General features: G+C 38.3%; 1 protein-coding gene across 5 annotated transcripts in view; it reads right to left on the bottom strand.

The window, feature by feature from the left end:
• opcml (opioid binding protein/cell adhesion molecule-like) overlaps positions 1 to 25,243 on the bottom strand; it is a 2,222,745-nt gene that overhangs the window by 455,494 nt on the left and 1,742,008 nt on the right. The window lies entirely within an intron of this gene.

Raw genomic sequence — 25,243 nt, 5'->3', positions numbered from 1 at the left:
TCTGTACAAATGGTATGCAAGACTAGCCATTCACTATATCTTAGTGACAATAGTAAACCAATTTACCAATTTATGCTTGAAATGAAAGATTCACAAGGGTAGTGTACACAGGTCTACAAGGAATACTAGCAACAACACCACCCCACTCGATCATTTGTATGATGAAAGGACTCATCTTTGAAGAGATATAAGTTCCCACAGTGCGTAAATCAGGAGGGAATCATAAACTACTGTCTTTTAAACTTACTGGTTATTTACTCTTCACTTAAAAATAAAATATTAAAAACCGTTAATTTCAGTAATGTAAAACAAAGTCAAATAACCACTTTCAGTTGCAGAGCTAACCTGAATATACATTTAATCATTGCATGGAACCCATTGAGTTTTGATGATTTTTCCAACTTAGATCAAAGCACTGCAATATAAGCAATTAAATCATTTATTGGTGCTTAACTTTCAGCAAATGAAGAGAATATGTAAAGATACCAACTTCAGTTCAATTGTAAGGTTTGCCAATCAAATAGCACAAAGAAACACAAATTATCCAAATTAAAAGGCAAAGTGATTACTCTGTGTAACAGAGACACATAATTACATTCTGGTTGAACCATATGTGATGCATTCAAAAAATGGATTAATAACATGGGGTATGACATTTGCTGATTGCAATTTACCATTTTCTTATGCACAGCAGCACAATTTCCTTCGTTGAGTTGTGCTCCCCAATGTGGTCAAGCATGAAATTGTGCTCCCTGCAATTACAGGTCTGTCTGAGCAGCTAACACTAACTATAAGAAACACATCGTTACTTTGTCAAACCTGTCAAGTGTCATAATCCCCAACAGTCATTTTTATACTTAGTCTTCAAAGAAAAAATGTTTCTGTAAGCAAACAATCTTTTTTTTAAAGTGGCAATCATCACTGGTCTCCACAAGCAACAGAATACTGGAAGTGAGGCAAAATTAGCAATAAAAAAATAACTGGAATAGAGACCTGTAAATTTGTTCAGAAAACAGCTGGATTAAAGCAACAGTTTCCACCCAAGAACAAGTCATTCCTTCAAGTTCCACATTCCCGGCCACATTTATAGTCTAATGTAGTGGGCCTTCTCCACTGCCAGGGTGAGACTCAATTAAAATTAGGAGGAATAACACCTCATATTCTGCCTGGGTAGTCTACAACCTAATGGTATGAATCACTCTCCTGTGTCTCTCTACTAAGTGATGGTGGGAGCTGCAAAAGCTCACTGTCCTACAGTGGCCAGTGGGGAGACAGGAAATATAAAACTGGTCAGCAAGTTTGGGGCACTGGCTTATCTGCAACAGAATGGTGAATCCAAAATTAGAAAACATCAAATTGGTTATTTTATCTGCAGCTTTGCAGCTACTTCAATGTAACACTGGCAGGCTGGTAGGAATAACTTGCAAGTAAAGGAAAATTGAAGCACTATTGCTGAGTGCCGTTTGTGAATCAGGAGATATAGGTCTTCAGCCAGCGACCACCAAAGAAGGTATGAAGTCCCCCATATCTCCTGATTCACAAATGGCACTCAGCAATAGTGCTCCAATTTTTCCTTTACTTCCTTTACTATTGGCTGTCTACTGTATGGTTACTCTAACTTAATCTAACTAGCTGCCAGAATGGAAATAGAGCAATAAAAATAATAATGAGATCAACAAATGTAGCGGACAGTGTATTGACTGCCTGCATCACGATCTGGTAGGGAAACACCAATGCCTTTGAATGATAAGTCCTACAAAAGGTAGTGAATTCGCCCCAGTACATCATGGATAAAGCTCTCCCAATTATTGAGCATATCTACATGAAACACTGTCACAGGAAAGCAGCATACATCATCAGAAATCTCCACCACCCAGGCCATACTCTTTTCTCGCTGCTGCCATCAGGATAGGGGATAATTATACTCACTTGCCCCATTATTGAGGTGATCTCACCAATGATCTCACTTTAAGGACTCTTTATCTCATGTTCTCGTTATTGATCGATATTTAATTATATTTGCATTTGCACAGTTTGTTGTCTCCTGCGCTCTGGTTGATCTTTCATTGATCCTGTTATAGTTACTATTCTATAGATTTGCTGAGTATGCCCATCGGAAAATGATTCTCGGGGTTGTATATGGTGACATGTGTACTTCAATAAAATTTACTTTGAACTTTGAATGACAAAATGTTTCCAATATGGTAGGAGACCATTCTTCCATCATTTCAGTGTTGGCTCTGAATGTAAGCAACTTGCTAGTTACCCTTCTCTGCCTTGCATTTTTTTATATTGCCTTTCTCATTTTCCCTATTTTGTTTCCATTAAAGTCAACAAATATGATCCTCTGTGGTTCCTGATCCTTCTCTCTTCCTGCTGTAATTGTCATGACACAGGTGATCAAGGTGTCCTACAGAAGTGGTTTGCCATTGCCACCTTCTAGGCAGTGGCTTTGCAAGACGGGGGACCCCTGCCATTATCAATACTCTTCAGACATTGTCTGCCTGGCATCAGCGATCACATCTCTACCTTTGGTAGATACACATCTCCGCCCCTCCACCCCACCAACTATAACAAAAGCAGAAGAAGCTGGGCACACTTAGCAGGTCTGGCAGCAACTATACAAACAGAAATAGAGGCAACATTCTAATGAAAGGTCTTCAACCTCTCACATGCCCTCCATGCTGCTGCCTGACCTGCTGCGTGCTTCCAGCTTTTTCTGCCTTTATTTCAGATTTCTGATTTCATGCACCTGCTGTTTTTCTTTTCTTGATTTCTCCTCCCTGCTAATCTGCATATATTGCAAAGCTTTAATAAAGCTTTTTAATTAGACAATTCAGGGAATAACCACTCAACAAGATCATACTGCTTCCATAATTTATATCCATTACTCATGTTTTGATCTGTGTTCACACTGCATCTCTTGCTGGAGGACTTGCCTCTATCAGCTTCCTCCATTCCAGTCAACTATTTCTGTTTGAATGACAACCTTCAAATTTAAGCACATACATTCCCAATATTCCAGAAGCAATAGACAATAATTTATCATACCTTCATGCTTCATTTTCTGCACATGATATGTCTAAAGGTGCCCCTTTCTTTTACCCCCATTGACTCCATCATTTTCACTATTTTTCAATTATCCTTTGATGGTTCTGGACATCTGTTCATCAAAGTGAGAAATTGAACAGCTGGGAAATGAAGCATCTAACCGCTTTACAACTAATAGTAATAACAATCATGTCCAGGGCAGATGTACAATGAGAATACTGTTACCCCTACACCTTCCACAGCAAGCTACCACATTTAAAAGCAGCAAACCAAGCTAGTTCTTAACACTGTAAATTGAAGCAAAGTAACAAAAGAACACTCGTCAGAGAGTTATAGTCCACAGCACAGAAACAGACCCTTCAGCCCATCTTGTCCATGCCAATTGTTCTGCCTATTCCCGTCTAACTCCACCTGGACCATAGCCCTCAATACCATTCCCATTCATGTATTTAACCAAACTTCTTTTCACTGTTGAAATTGAACCCACATCCACCACTTCCACTGGCAGCTCAGTCCACACTTTCACCAGCCTCAAAGAGAAAAGGGCACCCCTCAAGTTCCCTTTAAACACTACACTTTGGTTACAAGCAAAGAAGAATTTTAGTTAAAATAATAATCAGTGTGATATAACAAGTCTTAATTTTTATCTTAATTACACTACATCGTAATTTTAAAAACCCTGATTTTAAAGGATTTGAGGAAACCATTAATGAGGTAAATTTAAAACATGCAGGCTCAAAGTGTTTTAATGCTAGAATCCCATTACAATAACTATCAGTTTTCACACGCTGAACTGGCTATCAGGAGGGCTAACCGCCTTAATGCCTGGACACAATTCACAAGGCAGTTCTTTAAGAAAAATACCTGCACGACAGGACTGAGAGCAGGAAGGATATTTATATTTCATACAAATGCCAGAGGAGTTGGCAAATATGTCCTGCAATGGGCTTAGTTGGGAACCTCAAGATCACCAGCTCCTGAGGCAGAATAACATGTAGCAAATTCTTGAATTAAGCCTTTTTGATAAAATACATGGCAGGTGGCCTTCAACTTTGTTTGGTATTCTATATACAATGTGCACTGCCATTTTTTTCAATGTCGTAGAAACATACAGTGCAGAAACAGGTCTTTTGGACCATTTTATTCATGATGAGCATCAAGTACCTATCTCTACTAATCACATTTCCAGCACTTGGTCCATAACTAAGCCATGGTTTACACAGACACACACATATACAAACGCAGATCTCACTTACACCTTACATTTCCTTCCTATTTTGTAGTCTCTGTAGAATCACCTGCTCCTTTCAGGTTCCCAGCCATGATTCAGACAGAGATTTCACATTTGGCCTCACCTTTTCATTTTGCTCATACCTCCCTTTCACAAAGTTTCTATTCTGTCAGTGTATGAAGAACCTATCAACTGCTCACAAAATCTCACCCTTCCTTCTTACACAACTTTACTATAGAGCCTAACTATAAGAGAGAATGAACTTGGTGGAGGAACCTCATGTCCCTAAATAAGCTGGAAATTCATGAACCTACTGTGATGTGCATCAAGCCTGGAATCTTATCCCAACCAGTTTCTCAGAATATTTTGTGTCGCTTCATTAAATTCCAGGAGGAAAACTAAGCCACAAAAATCACTCACACTTAACATATTTTATAAATATTCAGGAGGCAGTAAAATAAAGATTGGAAGTTTACAAAATTAAGAATATAATAAAATGTTATGAAATTAAATTAAATTATTGACTCTTTGACATAATTACCTTATTGGACAAGTATATAATTAGTTTTTTTTGCTCAGGCCATAGAATTAAAATATAATTCAACTTAATTACACCACTAAAAGTTCACAACTTGCAAAACCCTATCAAAAGCTACTATTGTGGAGAAGGATTTACAAGTATGCCACGAGAACTAGAGGGTCAAAGACCATAAGACACAGGAGAAGAACTAGGTCTTCTGGCCCATCAAATCTGCTCTGCTATTTCATCATGGCTGATCCTTTTCTCTCTTAGTCCCAATCTCCTAGCTTTCTCCCATATTCCTTCATGCCCGGACTAATAAAGAATCTATCAACCTCGGCCTTAAACAGAATTCCATTCTCTTGCTAAACTAATTCCTTCTCATCTCCATTGTAAATGGATGTCTTTCTATTCTGAGGCTGTGTCCTCTGGTCTTAGACTCCCCAAATCTGTTCTATTGAGGCCTTTCAACATTTGATAGGTTTCAATGAGATTCCCCCTCATTCTTCTGAATTCCAGTCCATGGACCCAGAGCCATCACACGCTCCTTGCGTGATGAGCCTTAGAATCTCAATGTATAGGAAGAGGTTGGAACATAGGAAAATGGGGGGTTGTTAATGCAAATGACACATTTCACTGTATGTTTTGATGTGCATGTGGCAAATAAATGAATCTGAAATTTCCTCCAATTTAAACAGTGGGTTTCATTGCAAATTTTGAATATGTAGAATTTCAAGTGTCTAACTACAAGATAAAAACCACTGGGCTTGTGGGCGCTATCAAATCAATTTTTCTAAGTTTCATTAAATGCTGACATTGTGGATGACCTGAACCCCTATCATCATCATACAGTGCAACGTTGTGTGTTGCTAAGATTTCCAGAATCTGCAGAATCTTTTGTCTCTCTCAGGAAGCACAACAATGGCGGCCATCCAGCTCTTTGCTTCACCTCGGACTGACAGAAATGGTTACCGATGCAAGTCATGAATCAAGAGGGAAATGAATCTTCTGCAACCTGCTAGGAATGGCCATGGGAGCAGTATAGGCTGCTGTTCTCTCAACATGAGACAACATGCTGGGCTAGACTGTCGTTGCAAAAGCAGAATTACAGCTGTTTACAATTGGTCTCTTCAGATCAAGAACCCAGCAAGTTCTGGCTATAGAACCTTCCTGCAACTTGGCTGAAGACACTGATGAAGCACTTCATGAGGTTAATAGAATGAGGAGATCAGTCATGAGGTAATGTTATGCAAGTTGAACTCTTGTCTCAAAAGATTCAGTTTGTGAATATGCTCATCTTCATTTTTACAATTGGCAGTTTACTGTATTACCACTTTTCATGGACATTAATTATACTGCATTACAGTACACCTGAACACGAATGGTTAAATGAATAGTGAAAAAGCAACAAGGAACGAGAGTACAGGAGGCTGTTTCTACCCTTTCCTGAACACACTGGGAGGGCCAGCAACATGATTTCTCCTTTGGCATTTTCACTGCACACAAAGGGAATAGTAATGAAGATCACGAGACTCAGCTGCCTTTTCTCCCCCATATCAATTGGTACTCTCTCAACTCAGCACAGATCTGTGGAATGAATCTTGTATCTGCTGATCTTTATGGATCAGTGTCAGACTGAGAGACCTTGTGATTTTCCCACTTTTAATTTTAATGACTAATTAAGACTGTTTTACAAACAGCAAGCAGGTACAAAAAATATCTTTGTGTATCTTCCCTCAGGAACTGTTGATTCACATTAATATCATACTTCCTATTTTTCCCAACAATCATAGAGCAAAGGCAGCTGAGGTTGCTTTTTAAATGCCATTGTAGTTGACTTGAAATAGAATCCAGGTTATTACATTCAGAACACAAAGTTTTGAAAGGGGTTTAAAAATTATTATAATGAGGTTATGGAAGCTTCCATAGTTGCCTCCATTTACAAGACTTTCTACTGACACCATTAAATGAATATAATTGGGCATTCAATCACTGAGAAAATGTGAGACAAGTTGTGCAATATTTAGAAAGAAGTTAAACTTTGGGGACATTAATATGTTTGAATACCTCACAATTATTCTCCACTTATTGAAAGTGCTCACTTGTGGTGGGGATTCATTTGCACAGTCACCAACATTTCCTCTGTAAACCATTTGAACAGATATTCTCAGCCAGGATAGTAATGGGCAGGTAATTTAATTCCCAAGTTTCTTCCTGCCTTCAGCTGAATTTTATATTTTCTATCAAGGGCTCCTGAATAACAATGAGAAGCCTGACCCCCATGTTAAAATTCTTACCCCCCAGCCTCCCAACGTCCCCTTAGTCAAATCCATTCTCGCTACTAACTAATTAGTGAGAGACAAAGGATGAAATTGTGACTTTATCCAACTATGCCAAACAACAGCTAATTAAGCATTGTTCTCATGAGATTGCCCAATTTGACATTGCTCCATACACATAGATGTTTAATTCCCCTTGGTCTGTATTGACTTGTGTCTCAGCATTACCACTGTGGAAGTTGATCAAGGGTCTTTAGGTGATTCCTTACTAATGCCTGGCTTATTTCAAATTACTGAGTTCTAATCCAAACACTACAATGTTTGTGCAAAGAATCTTAATTATGGCAGAAAATTAATAACATTCACAAGAAAACAATTCATTTTGGCTTCTTTATTTCATCCACAAAATAGTCAGTGTTGAAACTACAATAGTTTTCATATCAACATTTGACTGTGCTCCCAAAGGGGACAGTTGTGGCACCAAATGTAATGCATAATTAACAGAGACCTAGGGCTAAATTCTCAAACATATCTCTGATCATTTTTTATTCGTAATTAGACATTCCAGTCATCAACAACCATCTCTGAGACTGGTATCCATTTTGCAAGCCGCTGACCACAGCTGTCCTTCTGCAGGTGAATTATTTGGGAATTGAAAATGAACATTAAAGAGTATATTTAATTACTATAAAATATTAAAATATAAATATAATAAAATAAGAGTCCCTTAAGCACTCTCAAAGCTGAGTTATGAAATATTGAGAAGATAGCTGTGTGTAATTGCAGCTAATAATTTTACAAGTATTATGTTGACAGAACATTGCAACTGTCTTGACCCTCAAAAGGCAAAATGCATTGAGAAATGAACAGTAAAACTGATCTCACCAAGTCAAGTGCAGTTATAAAAGTATACAAAGGTTGCTCAAGCAGAAAATATACGGAAGTTTGGAAACAGAATGAAGTGGAAGATTGGAATCAAGTGGTATGGCAGTAAAGTAGCACACTTATTTAACTTGGCACACTGCATTATGGACAACTGCCATAGCCGTGATCAGCTCCTTCATCTAATCCATCAGCTTGTACTCCACCATTTTTCAATTACCTGCCAAACCCGTTCTACATGTCCTTCCTGCAATGAACCCCAATCCTCAACTCTCATCCCTTACTGCTGATATCCCTACTTTGCAAACCTTTTCCAAATCCACCAGCCTTTTGCATCAGAGGTTATGCCTCATAGATGAAGGGTATAGCAATGTTGTACTCTGAGATATCCATTCACAAGTCCCAAGAATAGACAGGGCATAGCAAAGGAGGGTATCAGCTGTGACTGCCAACCCAATCAATGGGTGACATCATTTCTGAAACTTACTGCCCTTACTGACTACAAATTGAAATATATGAAACTCTGTTTTTTTTTAAATGAGCCTCGTCTATTCCCAGAGTCCAAAGGTGGCCTCAGCTGTGAAATAACAGTGTTGGGTCACTTTGTCATTGTTCATAAAATAAGATGATGGAAGAGAGAGAGAAAAAAAGAGATAGAGAGGGAGAAAGAGACAGAGAGATAGAGAGAATATCCCATAGGAATGCAATGCTGCTTATAACACAGGATTCAAAGGGGTAAAACAGGTGCATATGATAGAAAATTACACTTGGAACAGTTTGTCAGTAACACTGCTTCTCCATAATTTGGGGGTCATTTGTATTTATTTGAACAACAATTTAAAATTGAACTTCAGAAAAATTTCTGGGCACAGGACCACTCTGTAATCTATTCAATCCCACCTTTACTTTATGGACCAGAACTTGCAGTAAAGGCAAGTTCATCAAATCACAAGCCTCACTCTACTATACCACAAATAAAAACTTTGGTGAACTTGAAGAACACAAGATTTATGTATCAATTACAACATGCAACAATGATTTTGTAGTGTAGACACAGCAGTGCTTATATGACATGTTTGTTTATACTTTCCTCTTTATTTGAGCAATATTGCTGGAGGCTAAGTCTGGAACTATGACGGCAATTTTAACTAGGATTAATGGGCAGACTTTTACTGGAGGTGGATGTGGAGACTTTTTAAAATTGGGTGTGGGGGAGGCTGGTGAGATAGTTCATTTCACATCATCTATTTTGTATATTCCTTTTAGGGGGTATTAAAGCTGCCATCTGACTGATTTCTTGAGGGGTGGGCTCAGTTAAAATGATTCCGAAGAAGTCACTTGCAAGTTATTACGGAGAAAATGGGCAAACTGTATTCTCAGAAATAAGACAGCCTTGCTGAAACAGGGGATTATGGAACATACTTTTATTATCAATAAAATACTCTTTTCCACTTGAAACCTTGCTCTTCATTGGAATTTACTAAGATAAATAAGCATTGGGTTCACCAGACTTAAATGCAATACCCAGTCAAAAACATGTAATGCAGGCCACTCACAATTAAATTTATTCTCCAAGATGAATACTTGTCCAAAATTCTAATATTCAGTTTATTGGATATGGTGCAGTCAGTTCTCCAGATGTCAATGAAGTTAAACCTACCATCTCCTTTGTTTTTGCAATCTGCTAATCCCTCAACAAATTTAGACAGTGTGTTTTAAAGGATAAGGTTTATCTATGCTGCCTCTCTCACTGAATTAGTATCCAAAATTATCCATCCAGGGCTATGCGTTTATAACTTCTTGAGTAAAATACTAGAAATTGATTAGTTGCAAGAGGACCATAAGTTACTGTTAAAGAAGATGCAGAATAAACATAGTGTGTGAAATGCAGTGGCTTTGAATTTTCCTCTATCCTCACACATTTACCATTGACCCAATACCAACATAGTTGGACCAAAGTCATACAAATCTGGAAAACAGATACACCAGTGATACAGGCTTGGAATTATTCTTCAAAGAATTTCAATTACTTTTAATGCTTGATCAACATTCTTTTTGAAGGTTGTAGGACCAATGAATTAAAAAAAAGATTTCAGTATAGCGTTCAGGATGATTTTCTTTGCAAAAGAATCAAATCTATTCAACCGAAGCAAAACAAGATAAAAGGACAACTCATATTAAACACTGTCACATGCACAAATCCATTAATAGATTGAATTTTTAAAATCATAAAGATGTAAAATGACACATAGACTGGAACACTTGCTTTTTTTTAGTTAAATCTGTCATATTTATAATCTTGAATGGGATTTGAGTGGACTGAAGTGGAGCAAATCTGATTCAAGTATTTGGAGATTATTCACAAGCTGGAAATGAATTTGAGATGAGGACATATTATCAATATGCACATAGCGACTGACTCCTACAGACAATTAAACATATGAATATTAAGCAGATTTTAATGAGTGTGGATTGCCTCAGTGCTTTTTTTGGCATAACTAAGCAGGGAGTATACAAATCCATCTTCCTACTGAAGTGTGTGTGTCTCCAGCTGTGGACAATAATAAATTTGATGTTCTGCACCATTCAATAAAAGCCATGATACAAAATATGCTCCTACCTAAGTTTGCAAGTCACCAAATTCAAAACAATTCAACAGAAAAGTGCTGGGCTTCTGGGACAGGTTATCCAGGATTCTGGGGAGTCAAAGGCTGAAAATTACTCATTATGTATGAGTGAAATAGCCAGTTCAACAGGGTGCCAGATGACCAAGGTTAATATGCAAATAAGTATTACCTAATTTTGCTTCTGAAAGACTTGACTCAAATTTTTAAACTGTACCTGCCAACACACACAACATACTGGAGGAACTCAGCAGACCAGGCAATATCCATGGAAATGAATAAACAGTGCCATTTTGGGCCAGTGCCCTTCATCAAGACTGGAAAAGAAGGGGGAAGATGCCAGAATATGGTGGTGGGTGGGTGGAGGGAGGGAAGGAGGACAAGCTGGAAGGTGAGAAGGTGGGTGGGGGAGGGGGATGAAGTTAAAAGCTGGGAGTGGTGTGTATTTAATACTTGGAGCGAAACACTTCAGCAAAGTAGACTTAGCTGAGGCCTACCTACAGATGGAGATGGAAGCAGAGTCCAAAGATGGAAGAAGAGTCCAAAGTGGTTCTCACCATAAACACTCAGAAAGGGCTTTATCACTATAATCAGCTGATTTTTGGAGTAGCATCTGCACCTGCACTCTGGGATAAAGCTATGGACCAGGTGCTGCAAAGATGTCCAGGCACTCAATGTTACCTGGATGACATCATTGTTACTGGCGAGGATGACAAGGAACATCTCCAAAATCTCAAGACAGTGTTAAAAAGATTAGATGATTACTGGCTCAGAGCACAATGTGACAAATGTGAATTCTTTAAACCAAACAGCAAGTACTGTGGTCACACCATTGACATACAAGTATTACACAAGTGTGCTGAGAAAATTCAAGAAGTGGTGGACACTCCAAGGTCAGAGGACATGTCACAGTTGCAATCCGTTTTAGGATTTGTCAATTACTATAACAGGTTCCTGGCTACTGTGCTCCACCCCTTGAACTCATTACTATAGGTCGGCAATGGACAAAGCAGTGCAAGTTGACTTTCCAAAAGGTAAAGGAAATGGTGACATTAGACACTGTACTCACATGTTATGATCTACATCGTACAGTGAAGCCTGCCTGTGATGCTCTGCCTTATGGCATAGGTGCAGTCATGTCACATGTTATGGAGTGATGGAAGTGAACACCTCCTAGTTTTTGCATCATGTTCCCTAACTGCTGCAGAGAAAAATTACACACAGATTGACCGAATGGCCTTGAGTCTTATTTGGGGTGTAAAACATTTCAACCAGTATTTGTATGGGAGAGAGTTTACCCTCATTACTGATCATCAACCACTAGTGTCCATTTTCAGTCCACAGAAGGGTTTCACTAACAGCAGCAGCACATATTCAGAGATGGACTCTGTGTCTTGGAGATCGAATTCAAGAGGACAACTAATCATGGAAATGCTGATGGATTGTCCTGTTTACCCTTGGAAAAGAAAATACCTGAAAAATACCTTAACGTATTCTCCTTAATGCAAATCAAAAGCCTCCCTATTACGGCAGAGATGATCCAAAGGGAAACCAGAAAAGACCCCACACCGTCTCAGGTCTACATGGATACCCAAAATGGCTGGAATGTGCAACAGAGATTCCCATTTCTCCATTTTTACCAGCACTGGGTTGAACTTGTCCCTTATGTGGAAATTGAGGGTTGTACCATTCAAGCTGAGAGCTTAAGTGTTGGAGAAGCTACATGCCAGTCATCTAGTCATGGATAAAATGAAAGTGTTGGCTCAGAGCTTTGTCTGGTGGCCTGGGATAGATTAGCAGATCGAGCAGCTTCTTGTGCACTGTTCAGGGTGCCAGCACGTCCAGAAGAAAGGCATCCAGAGCAGTCAAAACTACTTCTTGCAGTCCAAGAGTCACTCCTGCAACCACCATGGATGAGGTCCCAGAACCTGAGGTTGTTTCACAGCCACAGGTCTCTCCAGACAAGCAGAGTGACCTTCCTTGTCAAGATAGATATTATCCCACAAGAGTAAGAAATATATGAGCTGAGATGCAATCCAGATTGAGTTGGAGTTTATAGCTAAGCAGGGTGGAGTGTTGTGTATTTAATATTTCAGTAATATTTGAGTAGGATTGCAAATATATTCTTTGATTAAGCATTCTTTGTTGTTTATATAATTCATTATGTAAAAGTATGTGAATGGCATATGTCATTACACCATCTGTGTGCACCTCACTAAAAGTAGAATGAAGTAGACACATTTATCCCTGACTCCATGTTTTACTTTTGATTAGTTTTGGAGTTACAAAACTTAACAGGGAGGTAAAAGGTGGAAAAGGTAAAGGGCTGGGGAAGAAGGAATCTGATAGGAAAGAGAACGGACCATGGGAGAAAGGGAAGGAGGAGCAGCCATTCAGGGATTGCAGTTAAGGAAAGTAGTTTCTGTTGAACTAACTAAATAGCTTTCCTTGAAAGCACTGCAATCCTAATTTGTTCATTCTTTCATAATTTAATTATTGGAATCCAAATATTATTCTTTTAAATCTACAGTGCACTTTCTCCAAAGCTAAAGCGTCTTCCATAAGCTGCAATCTTCAGATGCAATCTAACCAGGGCCATGCCCAGCTGTTACCTGGCTCCCATTCTATGCACTGCCAGTAATCCATTGTTCTTATTTTTTTTAACTACCATGCTAAATTCTGTCTGAAGCTGGAGGTGGAAAGCAGCTTACTGATTTATTGATTCAAGATGACAAACTTAGCATGCGGAAAGAATAACTGTTTTGTTCACTGAGAATGTTAAAAGCATTGCAACCATTAGTTTTCTATTCTACATTCATCATTATTAAAGAGTAACCCAGACAGCAACATTGTCAACCACTTTTATTCAATTAAACACAAAAATTAGGCATTGCTGCACAAATTACTGTATTCATGAAGGTTGCACTGTGACAGTATTTCACTGAGAAACTTGACAGTGAAATGCATGCAAAATTGGGTTTCCATTCCAGTTGAATGCATGTTTAATAATATGGTAAGTTTAGTAACTGCCAAACAACTTCCTGCAACTTTGTTTTAATACTGTTGGAAAATAAAACGTGAATATATTTTTCTGAGTAACACACACAAATTGCAACGGAACTCAGCAGGCCAGGCAGCATCTATAGAGAGTCAACATTTCAGGCTGAGACCTGATGAAAGTTGACTCTTTATTCCTCTTCCACAGATGCTGTCTGACCTGCTGATTTCCTTTAGCACTTTGTGGATGTTACTTCAGATTTCCAGCATCCATTGAATCTGTTGTGTTAAAATATTTATCTTTAATCTAAATCTCATCGGTCATGTTTAGTTTGTTTTCCTGCTCATGGTTTGACAAGTAAATATCAGATTATTTATTGACAATGCTCAGTCAGGCAATAAATTAGAAGTGGGGGTGGACACGAGACTCCTAGCGACAGGTAATTATAGAAAATACAATCACTTAAAGACCAAAATTCCTTCAGATTCCAACAATAGCACAGTAATTTCTAAAAAGAATGTACTAAATGTTGGATAGGCACAGGAGCAGTCTCATTGAGCTTGATTGACAGTAGGATTCACCAATCATTTCCAGATGATTGTCATTGCACAAGAACCCCATTTTCTGGCACAGCTCAGTGTTGAGATTGTGGTTCTTGATAAGGTTTCATCAATCTAATTGGCAAGGAAAGCACATTCTCCACCACTGAGAGGCCTTCACATTTACCTAGCCACAGGTTTTACCTCTCTTCATGGCAAGCAACTAAATTTGAACAAGACCCTTTCCATCCTCAGTGTTGCATTGGACCAGTCCAATCATATCTTTGTGCTGCCATTAAGATACTCTGGTTCTACTGCTGTAACAGTGCCTGACTTCACCAATGCATCAGCACATCTGCTTCAATAATCCTTACTTAGGTCTTCATCATCTCTCAGCTTCAATACATTCACAATCTCCCAGTTCAAATCTCCATAAATTCAGGTTGATCCCAAACCTGGCTATCAAACTGTAATAGAAACTGCTTGATTTATCTATCACTCCAGTGTTGATCAATCTATTATGGGTCCCAGTTTTAATTTTTTTTTTCATCGTATGACCTTCCTTGATTCTTAATGGTCTTCGGCCCTCGAAGATATCTGACTTCCTCCAATTCTTCCTTCTTGCACAAACCCAATTTCTATTATTCTACTCTCAACCACTTAAGTCCTTCCTATTATTCCCTCTGTAAATATTACTTTGTTAAGCCTACCTCTTGCCGGCTGGTGGCGTAGTGGCATCAGCACCAGACTTCGGAGCGAAGGCTCCCGAGTTCGAATCCAGCCATCTCCCTTGCATGCTTTCCATCCATGTTGGATTGAAGGTCGAGTTAGCAACTCGGCCTCGTAAAAATAAGAAAGCCTGCTAAAAAAAAACGCCATCATGATGACGTCCCAATGACTCCACTCGGAGGTAAGGGCTTAAAGAAAGAAACCTACCTCTGCCCTAATACATTGCTCTGCACTCATATCTTGTCTGATAATGCTCCAATAAGAGCAATACTTTGATATTCAACTATGTCTAAAATGTAAATAAAAGTTGTTATTACCATTGCATTGAAATGGAGCTACAATTGTTTTGACCTCCAACACAGAAGTTCTTGGGAAATTTTGAGGCCAATGAACAATAAGTAACATTTTTGTGTTTCTTTTTGTAAAAATATGAGCCAGAATGGACCATAAAACCAGCCAATTTTGACGGTATCAGAAAGGATCTGGCAAGTGTGGATTGGGACAAGTTATTTTCTGGCAAAGGTATACTTGGTGAGTGGGAGTCCTTCAAAAGTGAAATACAGTATTGAGAGTACAGAGTTTGTATGTTCCTGTCAGAATAAAAGGGAAGGTTAACAGATTTAGGGAACCTTGGTTTTCAAGAGATATTGAGGCCCTAGTTAAGAAGAAAAAGGAGCTGGTGCATAGCAGGTACAGACAGAAAGGAGCAAATTAGATATTTGAAGAGTATAATAAATGCAAGAGAACACTTAAGAAGGAAATCAGGAGGGCTAAAAGAAGTCATGAAGTTGCTCTAGCAGATGAGGTGAAAGAGAATACCAAGGCTTCTACAGATATATTAAGAGCAAAAGGATAGCAAGGGAAAAAAATGGCCATCTGGAAGATCAGACTGTTCATCTATACATGGAACCAAAAGAAATGAAGACAACCTTAAATGGATGCTTTGCATCTCTACTTACTTGGGAGATTGTCACAGAATCTACAGAAGTGAGGACAAAGCAGCAGTGAGGCCTTGATGAACTGGACGTGGAGAGGATGTTTTCTATGGTGGGGGAATCCAGGACCAGGGGGCATAGCCTCAGAATAGAGGGGCATCCTTTTAGAATGGAGAGGAGGAGGAATTTCTTGAGCTAGGGAGTGGTGAATCTGTGGAATTTGCTGCCACAGGTGGCTGTGAAGATCAAATATTTGATTCTTGATTGGTCAGGGCATGAAGGGATACAGACAGGAGACTGGGGCTGAAAGGGATAATGGATCAGCCATGATGAAATGACAGTTCAGACTTGATGGGTCAAATGGTCTAATTCTGCTCCTTTATCTGATGGTCTTATGTTCCTCTCCAATGCCAACATATCCTTTAGTTTAATACTACTACATGATCTGTTAATGATGTGGAGTAGTCAGATATCAGTTTCACAAGGACAGAGAAAGCATATATTCTTTAAAGTGTATGCAGTGTTCATCAGCAGCCCCAAACATGAGCTTCCCTTCTCAGCAATTGGTACATCAAGAAATTACAAAGTGTGATCCATGGAGCAAACCACAAAGGCTGCAATGCCATCTAAAACACACACAGCAGTATAATTTATTAAAGACGAATCCAATGCTTAATTTTATTATCATATCACTTAATTGTTTTAATAATTATGTCTTGTTACAAATAATTTGATATCCCTCTGTCTTTTAAATCATTATTTCCATTTTCATGGTTTTCAATTATCTTTGTATCAGAGATATTAATAGCCTTGCTAAGCTCATGGACAGTTTTGATAAGATTCATACCTCTCTTGCAGTTTTGCTTCCTATTAGACGAGGGGCTTCTACATCACCTGCTGCCTTACTTCAGCTGGTACGCAACATCCACCCCGGTTATTGTCAAATACATTTATACTAAACGATAGAAATTTTATATTTCTGTGTGAAATTCACCCTTTATTATTGCGTCAATGATAGATAGAAATTTTCCTTCACTGTTAGCACTCTTAAAATAAACTGTATATTTCTATTTTAAACCTCTGCAACTATCCCTGCTCAAGGAAGATCGCCTTAGATTTTCAAAACACTATGTTTTACCATCCTCTGGTATCATGCTTGGTTTTACACACTATATTTTTCCATAGATATTTGATTATTTGTAAATTTAAAAATCACATAAACTTCCCAATTTTCTGTAGCGATTTACTTGTCTCCTGTGTTCTCATGAATCTAATACTTTCTAAAAACAAATTGTAATTAAATAAGCAGTTAAGAACTATTTACTATAATTATATTGTACATGAAGCTCAGAAATACTGTGTATGGTTGCAAAACAAATATTGCTATATGATTTAAACATTACACTCGTAATGCCAATAGATACACATTTAATATTATGTTTTTAATTATTTCTAAAATATTGACCCATTTTAATCAGGATTTTCACTCAGCTTCTGGGTCCACTGCCTAAGCAGCAATACTAACAAAAGGGTTTCATTGAAAACAAACATTCAAATTGCCACATTTGCAGTTTTGTTTCGAAACCTTTCTTGAAGTATCAAGTAAGCACTTTGTGATAGCCACGAAAGTCTACCAAACTCTTGCCTGGCCAATGATAAATCAACGTGCTACAGAATCACAATGTTCCTCAAAGATTCAAAGAACATTCATTATCAAAGTATGTATGCAGTATTCAACCCTGAAAATCCTCTTCCCCACAGACAGCCATGAAACAAAGAAACACCATGGAACCCACTCAAAGAAAAACATCAAACCCCATCACATGCAAAAAAAATCCAAATCGCGCAAAAGGCAAAAAAATGAACAAAGCACAGAATATAAAACAGAAAAATCAAAGAAACGGTCCAGGCATATACAGTTCAGCTCAGTGTTCAGTATCTGCAGACTGCCCCATTTCAAAGTTGCCCAAAATAGCAACAAAAAAAAAGACCAGAAACCAGAAGTACATTAACTACAGAGTGCAATCCACAAAACACCTTGATTAAACCTTGACCAAGACCCAGGACTCAGGTAAAATCCACCGAAAGCATTGAGGGAAAGAGAGAGACCATTTGAATGAAAGAAGATACTTAAAAAAAGTGAAATTAATAGTTTTGTGATCCATCTGGAGGATATTGCCTTTGGTCACATTGTTCACTGGCACCATCTTCTTCTTCTATCTACACAATTAGTGCATTCTCAATAATATTTAATTTCATTGGTCTTCTAAACTCATTAATTATTTGAACAAAATGACACTGATTTATCTGATCAGCATGTGCATCCCAGATCTACATTTCTCATAGAAATCAGGTCAGAAACATTAAGAACGACCGAATTGATATAACCTCTACTACACCATCCCACAAAGCCATAACTGACCCCTTCACATCTGACACGACAACATGAATAAAATTGTACTGAAGATGATTAACTACTATAAAACATTCAATAAATTCACTCTGTTGATTCAGTACGAAATAATACAAGTTAATAAATTATGGGGGAATCTGCTGGATTGACCAATACTAAGACAATGTAAACTAAGGTCTTTCCATTGATAAATAGGGGTGGAAGTTTACTTTGACAAATTTCACCAATGAAAAACAAGTGGGCCTATTATATTACCAAAATATTTCTGAAACATCTTTTAGCCTTGATTTATCCACTGAAGATTACCAATTTATAACAGATTGCAAAAGGAAGCCATACATGATGAACATTCCCTTCTATTTATCAAACTCACTTCCTGTTGGTTTAGGGACAGACGTAGTTAACTCGAGCACTTCCGTGCTTGAATTTCTGGACCACCAAGCAAGGACAGTGCAACAAAGAATCATTCATTCTGGTGTGATTACTATATCGATCACTTAGGGATAACATCATTCTTCATGCAACACTAGAATATCACAAGGGAAACTAGACCAAGAAATAGCCATTGTTGGGTGCTCCAAGGGCAACAAGATTTTGCTATTATAACACTGGATTTGGATCTTTCTATATTTAATGTTGATCTACTGGGCCACACAGTAAGCCATCAAAATTCTCCCTGTCCCCCGTTTTCACTTGTGACCTCCTGAGGCCAAGCCATTGCTGCAATGCCTGATCTCTTACGCCACCATGGACTTCATCTCCCCGTTCTCAAAAGACTATAAAATCCTGACTCCAATACCCTGGCAACTTGATTTCCCCTCTAATAGTTCCAACTTTCTCACAATGCCCTCAGCAAAAAAGTCCACAAACCCTGATACTTGACCATTATTTGATTTTCATCCTGACCAGACCAGAGTCCTTCATTGATCCTCTTCTCCTACCCCTCGTTGCCCCAATTATTTTGTACTACAGCAAACAACCCAAAGAACAGTGAATTTCACCTTGTCAGTAAAAAGGTACATCAAACAGCAGATTGGTCAATCATAACAGTCAGCACCTAACAAGTAGTTTGTAAAGTCAACTTGGATTTTTGAGGTTGAATATCAAATATTTTGTTTCAAAAGTGAATGCTCATCAATTTAAAATGATATAGATTTATATTATTAATGTCCATTGTTAAAAATGTCACATGGAATAACAAAACTGCATACAACATTTGTCATGCTTTCCATAATGTGACAGTTGACATTCAGTGTTAACCAGTTCAATGCAATAAGTATTTCTATCTTACTTGTTAAGGGCTTTTGTTGTTAAGCCTCCTTCTCAACCTAAAGAGTTTTTCTCTTTGAAATAAATCATTCTGTTTTATAAATGCATATCACACACTGATATAATTTATTATGAGTTGTAATGCAATATTTTCCACCTTCCATTGGGTTCAGATCCTGCCCTTGCAGGAATTTCTGAAAACATGCTCTTTACACATCCTTAGAAATTAGATCGATAATGCTGTTTAGTTTTGGTGTTAGACAGTTAAAAATTGATCTTTATGGGAGTGAAACCAGACAACAACATAGTGTAGTGAAAGGCTTACAAGGTCACAAGACTTGCTAACCACCTCAGAAAGCATCCTCGGAGTATTGTCCACTTTGCACCTTAAAACCACCATGGTTTTAGTCATTTCCAGATCAGTTGCAACACAGGCACTGCAGCTGAACTCTTGAAATAATGGGATGCTAGAACTACAAATTCTACATTAATTAGACCTTATAAAACATTGTCCCACTCACCATGCTGTCTGCAACAGCTGTCCTCACAACATCCATCATTATGAAGAATATCAGGCTATTTCCAGCACACGTTCTTTGCTATTTATTTCGACAAAAGAGCTGCTCATTTTAAAAATAAAATCTTGGGTTCCTGGTTAATGTACATGACATTGAGGCATGGTCAGACCAAAGCCAGTAATTAAAATGTCGATCTGATCATGTTGTTCAAGAATGCCAGAACACACTGTAACATTATGACAGAGCTAAAAGCATTAATAATTAAGTCAGCCAGACTGAATGTACTATATTGGAAAATGGTCATATATGACTGAATTTAGTGTCCCCATAAACCCATTAATTCATCATGCCTTGATGTTGGGTCTCGACCTGAAATGTCAACCGTTCCTCTGCCTCCCCAGATGCTGCCTGATCCACTGAATGCAGTCTGAATGATGGAAGCAGTTTGCTTATTGTAAAGACTCCAACTGCAGTCTTTTTTAGTCCTCAGTAAATATATTTAAATTGGGTTCATCTTCCTCAGATTTGGCAATCTGAAAGAATAGTTAAACAGATAAGTAGGAAAAAGCCACATTTCTTTATAATTAGAGATATATATAGAAAACTGGTGTTCTCCTTTGAGATTCAGAGGCAAAAGCATTGTGTTATAGAAATAGAGGCAACACACAATGAGTCTCCATAATTTAGGGCCAGGTTTCTGGAAAAAAAAGCTCAACATCCAGGCTAAAGGCTGTACTAATTATTAACAGAAGTGTACAAATGAGATAATGACTTTACAAACAGTCTGATATAACAGACTTTGGAAAATATGACCCAAGATTTGCTGAACTTGAAGTTATGAATTTCACACCATGGATATACTTCCAAAGCTGAGTTAATGCAATCTACGCCATCATAAATCTCTTGGGGTGACGAACAGCTTTTCCCATCTTTGTGCTTGTTTGAGTCCCTTATATCTGATACCTCACTTATCTTGATCCTGATCTGGAATCCCACTACTGATATTTCACTGAGGCCAAGATCGGGCCAAGATCGGAGCTCAAAGATCACATCAACACCCCTGACTTCATGACCACTCACACACATTGTCTTCCTCATGACCCAGATTGCCCATATGATATACACATTTCCACCTGGCTTCCTGACCAAACTTCTCCCCCAAGCTATAAGCACTGGCTCTGATTTAACTCAAAAATAATTGTCCATCCTGCCTCAGATATGGGCAGCACATTGTCAAAACCAATAACTTGTAGCTGCTGCTTAAACTAAAATTTGCCCTGGGGTGACCACACAAGGCCCATTATTCATCCCCGCCACTGTGGTGGCAATCCTGCTCACCAATTTGGTTACACAGAAGTTACTGGACAGAACCCTCCAGCTCATTTTGAATTTAGTAAAAGCAGCTCAATAACTCAAATTTGTCTCAAGTGCTGATGTGGAATTTAAAATTGTTTTTATTGAATTGAATTTCAGTTTTTATTTATCGAGTCTCAATGGTTGAGGCATGAAGCAATTTAACATAGTAGTAGTAACAGGATTCATTACCAATTCACATCTGTAAATGATGAGAGAGATAAAACCTATCCTATTCTCTATTTAGCATCAGTTGTTTTTTTTTGCAAGTTTGTGACAAAATACATTTAGTTCAAGGTAGAAATAGAATCTAGGTTAAGAACACGATCGCAAATTACTGACATTGGATTGTGGACAAGGTCACAATCTTTGAAATGAGTGAATTAGACCTAAAAATATACTCTGTTGCTTCAAGTCCTTTGCAAACTAAACACATCAGCAATTTCTTATGGTCAGAATAATGTCTGGATGTAGAACTTCATGAGAATCTGCACAACATTTTCAGTCATTTGCAAACAACAGAATGCCAAGAGACAGAATCAGATCAAAAGTGACTGGCTTTTGAAGGATAACATTTAAAGAAGCACAATTAGGCAAAGATGGCACAAATAATCAATCACTGTTCTTGATAATAACCACAACATTTCAGTTACTTTTCCAAAATTACACAAGTGAGATCACAAAATTACCTTTGTCATGATCTTTTTTGAAAAGATATTATTTTCCTTAAATTCACATAGATTAAGTTCAACACCAGATTGTTGATACTCATTTATTTCAGAATTAACTTCAGGATGGGCTTCCTACCTTCTGATAATATTAGCCCTCAAAAGCACTACGTGACAGACTGATCAACAGGTAAATGCATATCCAAAGAGAATCAGCAGATAGGGTATAAACAGACTCAGTAGGGGTAAGTCAGAGCCTTGCTGGCTGCAAGAGTGATGTTTGGTAGGATCCACAGAGATAGGTGCTAGATCCTTTAGCCTTGTTTTTAAGGTATCAATGTTTCACCAGTTTGCAGATGGTACAAAAACTGGCCATGTGGATAACTAGGAGAAGGAAAATTATGGACTGCAGAAGATATTAATAGTCCAGTTGCATGCACAAAAGTATTAGCAAAAACAATTCAAATGTCAAAGTTCAAAGTAAATTTATTATCAAACTCACCATATACAACCCTGAGATTTATTTTCTTGTGGGCATATGCAATAAATCCATAGAATAATCACAATAGAATCAGTGAAAGATGTTCAACCAATGTACAAAAGGCAACAAACTACAAATACAAAAAGAAAAAAAAAATTAATAAATAATCAAGAAATAAATAATGAGAACATGAGATGAAATGTCCTTGAAAGTGAGTCAAAGATTTCAATGATGGGGCAAGTGAAGTTATCCCCTTTGGTTCAAGAGCCTGATGATTGAGGGGTAATAACTGAGGCATTCAATATACAGGCATGGGGGAAATGATGCACTTGGAAAGCCAAGTGAGGCAACACAAGGTACAATAAATTAAGGATACTGCAGAGGAACAGACAGAGCTTGGTTTTCATTGATACTGATCCTTTCAGTTAGTGGGACAAGAAGAAGAGGACTAAAAAGACATTTGGGATACTTTGTGGAAGCAAGAGGAGACCCAAGGGCAAAAGAGTTATGCTCCATCTGTACAGAGCATTAATAAGGCTATAGCTAGAGTCTTGAATAAAGTTCTGGTTATCACACTACAAGAAGGGTGGAAATGCAACAGAAAGAGTAAGAGGAGATTCACAGGGACTTTTCCAGAGCCGAATTATTTTGGTCTGGTGATAAATTATCTGCTTTGAAACGAAGAAGGCTGAGAACAAATTTAAATGATTGAGAAGTAAAGGCAGTCATGACCCTTTTCTTTAGCAGAGAGGTCAGCAAACATGGTATAGAATGGAAGAAACTGACAGGGCACTATCGGGAAGTTGAAGAAAAATCAGACAAGTGGCAGCGATCTGGATGGCAACCTGAAAGAGCTGTAGAGGCAGAATGCAATTAAACAGAACATGGATGCCTACTAAACCTTTGAGGCAATAGACTGACTGTTAGAATATGGGAATAGGGGCATAGCTCTTTCAATATTATCTTTCATGTCAGGGATGAACACTCTAAAGTAATTGGCTCTGACTGGGGCCTTAGGTTCCAATAATTCTATGGGCTATTATGAGCAACAATCCTGAACAATTAACTAAATAATACCAATTTCAGTAAGTCATTAACAAGAAACACAAGAATACTGATACAACTGAAAAGGTATCCATATTTTAAAGCACAGGCAACTTATTCCTAACTTTGATTGCACATCTGCTACCCAAGACAAAAATCATAACTGATGTGATCAAAACCACACTTTGCTTTGAGGAATGTTATCATATATAAGAATATGTCTTCTGTCCAGAATGGAAAAATCACCACAATTAAGGGAGTCAAGAGACACAGCTGCTAACATCTGAAGATATTAATTCATATTTAAATTAAAAACCCTGATATCTGCAAAGGAAATTCGAGTCATGCAGTAGAAAATTCCTGTCCAGCATTTAAATTATGTCCTACAACAGATTACACATATGAAAACCTACTGGTGGTAAAGGACCTTCAATTTCAATGTTATCTAATTGACATAACCAGATGGACACAGCAGTAAAACTGCATAGATTACTCATCAGCCCTGGAGCTGGAAGTGGGATGATTACTTATTACATCGAGCCATGATTTATTAATGCCATTAAAATGTTTTGTCTGGAGCTGCACCTTCTCAATAATAAACCAGAAGTGAAGGGAATTCTCTTCTCCTCACCTACCTATCACCTCCCTCTGGTATCCCTCCTCCTTCCATGGTCCACTCTCCTCTCCTATTGAATTCCTTCTTTTTCAGCCCTTTACCTCTTCCACCTATCACAATGCAGATTCTCACTTCAACCCCTCCCCCACCCCCCTACCTTCTCCCCCCACCCCCTACCTTCCTCTGCTCACCTGGCTTCACTTATACTCCTTCCTCCCTCCCCCTCCCACCTTCTTATTCTGGCTTCTTCTCCCTTCCCTTCCTGTCCTGATGAAGGGTCTCGGCCTGAAATGTTGACTTGTTTATTCATTTCCATAGACACTTCCTGACCTGTTGAGTTCTTCCAGCATTTTGTGTGTGTTGTTCTGCAGTAGTAGTCCAGCATCTGCAGAATTTTGTGTTCTCGAAAATGATCATCACTATCAAGTCAAGAGCAAGTATACACACATATATTACCATTCAGATAGTTCAGATAGATTTTCAGGACTTAATCACAATCTATCTTGATAGTCTGAGTAAGCTATTGTAGTGATTTTCCTTTCATTTGGAAACAGTGATGTTGAGGATTGGGAGCAGAAGAGAACCAAACTTTCTGTTTAGTTATTTTTTTTTCCTCAAGTGAAGTTTGATCGATTTAAGTGTGGGGCCGAATTGCAAAGGTTGGGTACAGGCTGAGTCGAGGCACTGGATTCCAGGCCCGAGAGTGAAGAACAACGCGCCGTTTGGCCAATTTAAGTGCCAGGCCAGACTGAAAAGGTCAGGTGTCGAGGCCGTAGGAGAGGTACAGGCCAGTGTTCAGCTCACTGCCCTGCAAGGTTTACTCACCTCTGCACTGAACTGAGGCTTGTGGCCTACAACTAATGGGTGAAGCAATGACTGGCTTCGTGGCCGTCGGATCACTTTTGTGAACTTCAGTTCTGAATGTTATTTGCTTACTTTTATTGCTTGCACGATCTGCACATTGGGTGTTTGATGGTCTCCTTTTGTTTTAATGGGTTCTATTGGGTTTCTTTGCTTAGTGGCTGCCTGTAAGGAGACAAATCTCAAGGTTGTATAAAGTATACATACTTTGATAATAAATGTACTTTGAGCT

This window comes from Mobula hypostoma, chromosome X2 (genome assembly GCF_963921235.1).
Source record: "Mobula hypostoma chromosome X2, sMobHyp1.1, whole genome shotgun sequence".
Lineage (NCBI taxonomy): Eukaryota > Metazoa > Chordata > Chondrichthyes > Myliobatiformes > Myliobatidae > Mobula > Mobula hypostoma.
The sequence above is the reverse complement of the archived record's forward strand: the minus strand, read 5'-3'. Positions and strand labels throughout refer to the sequence as shown.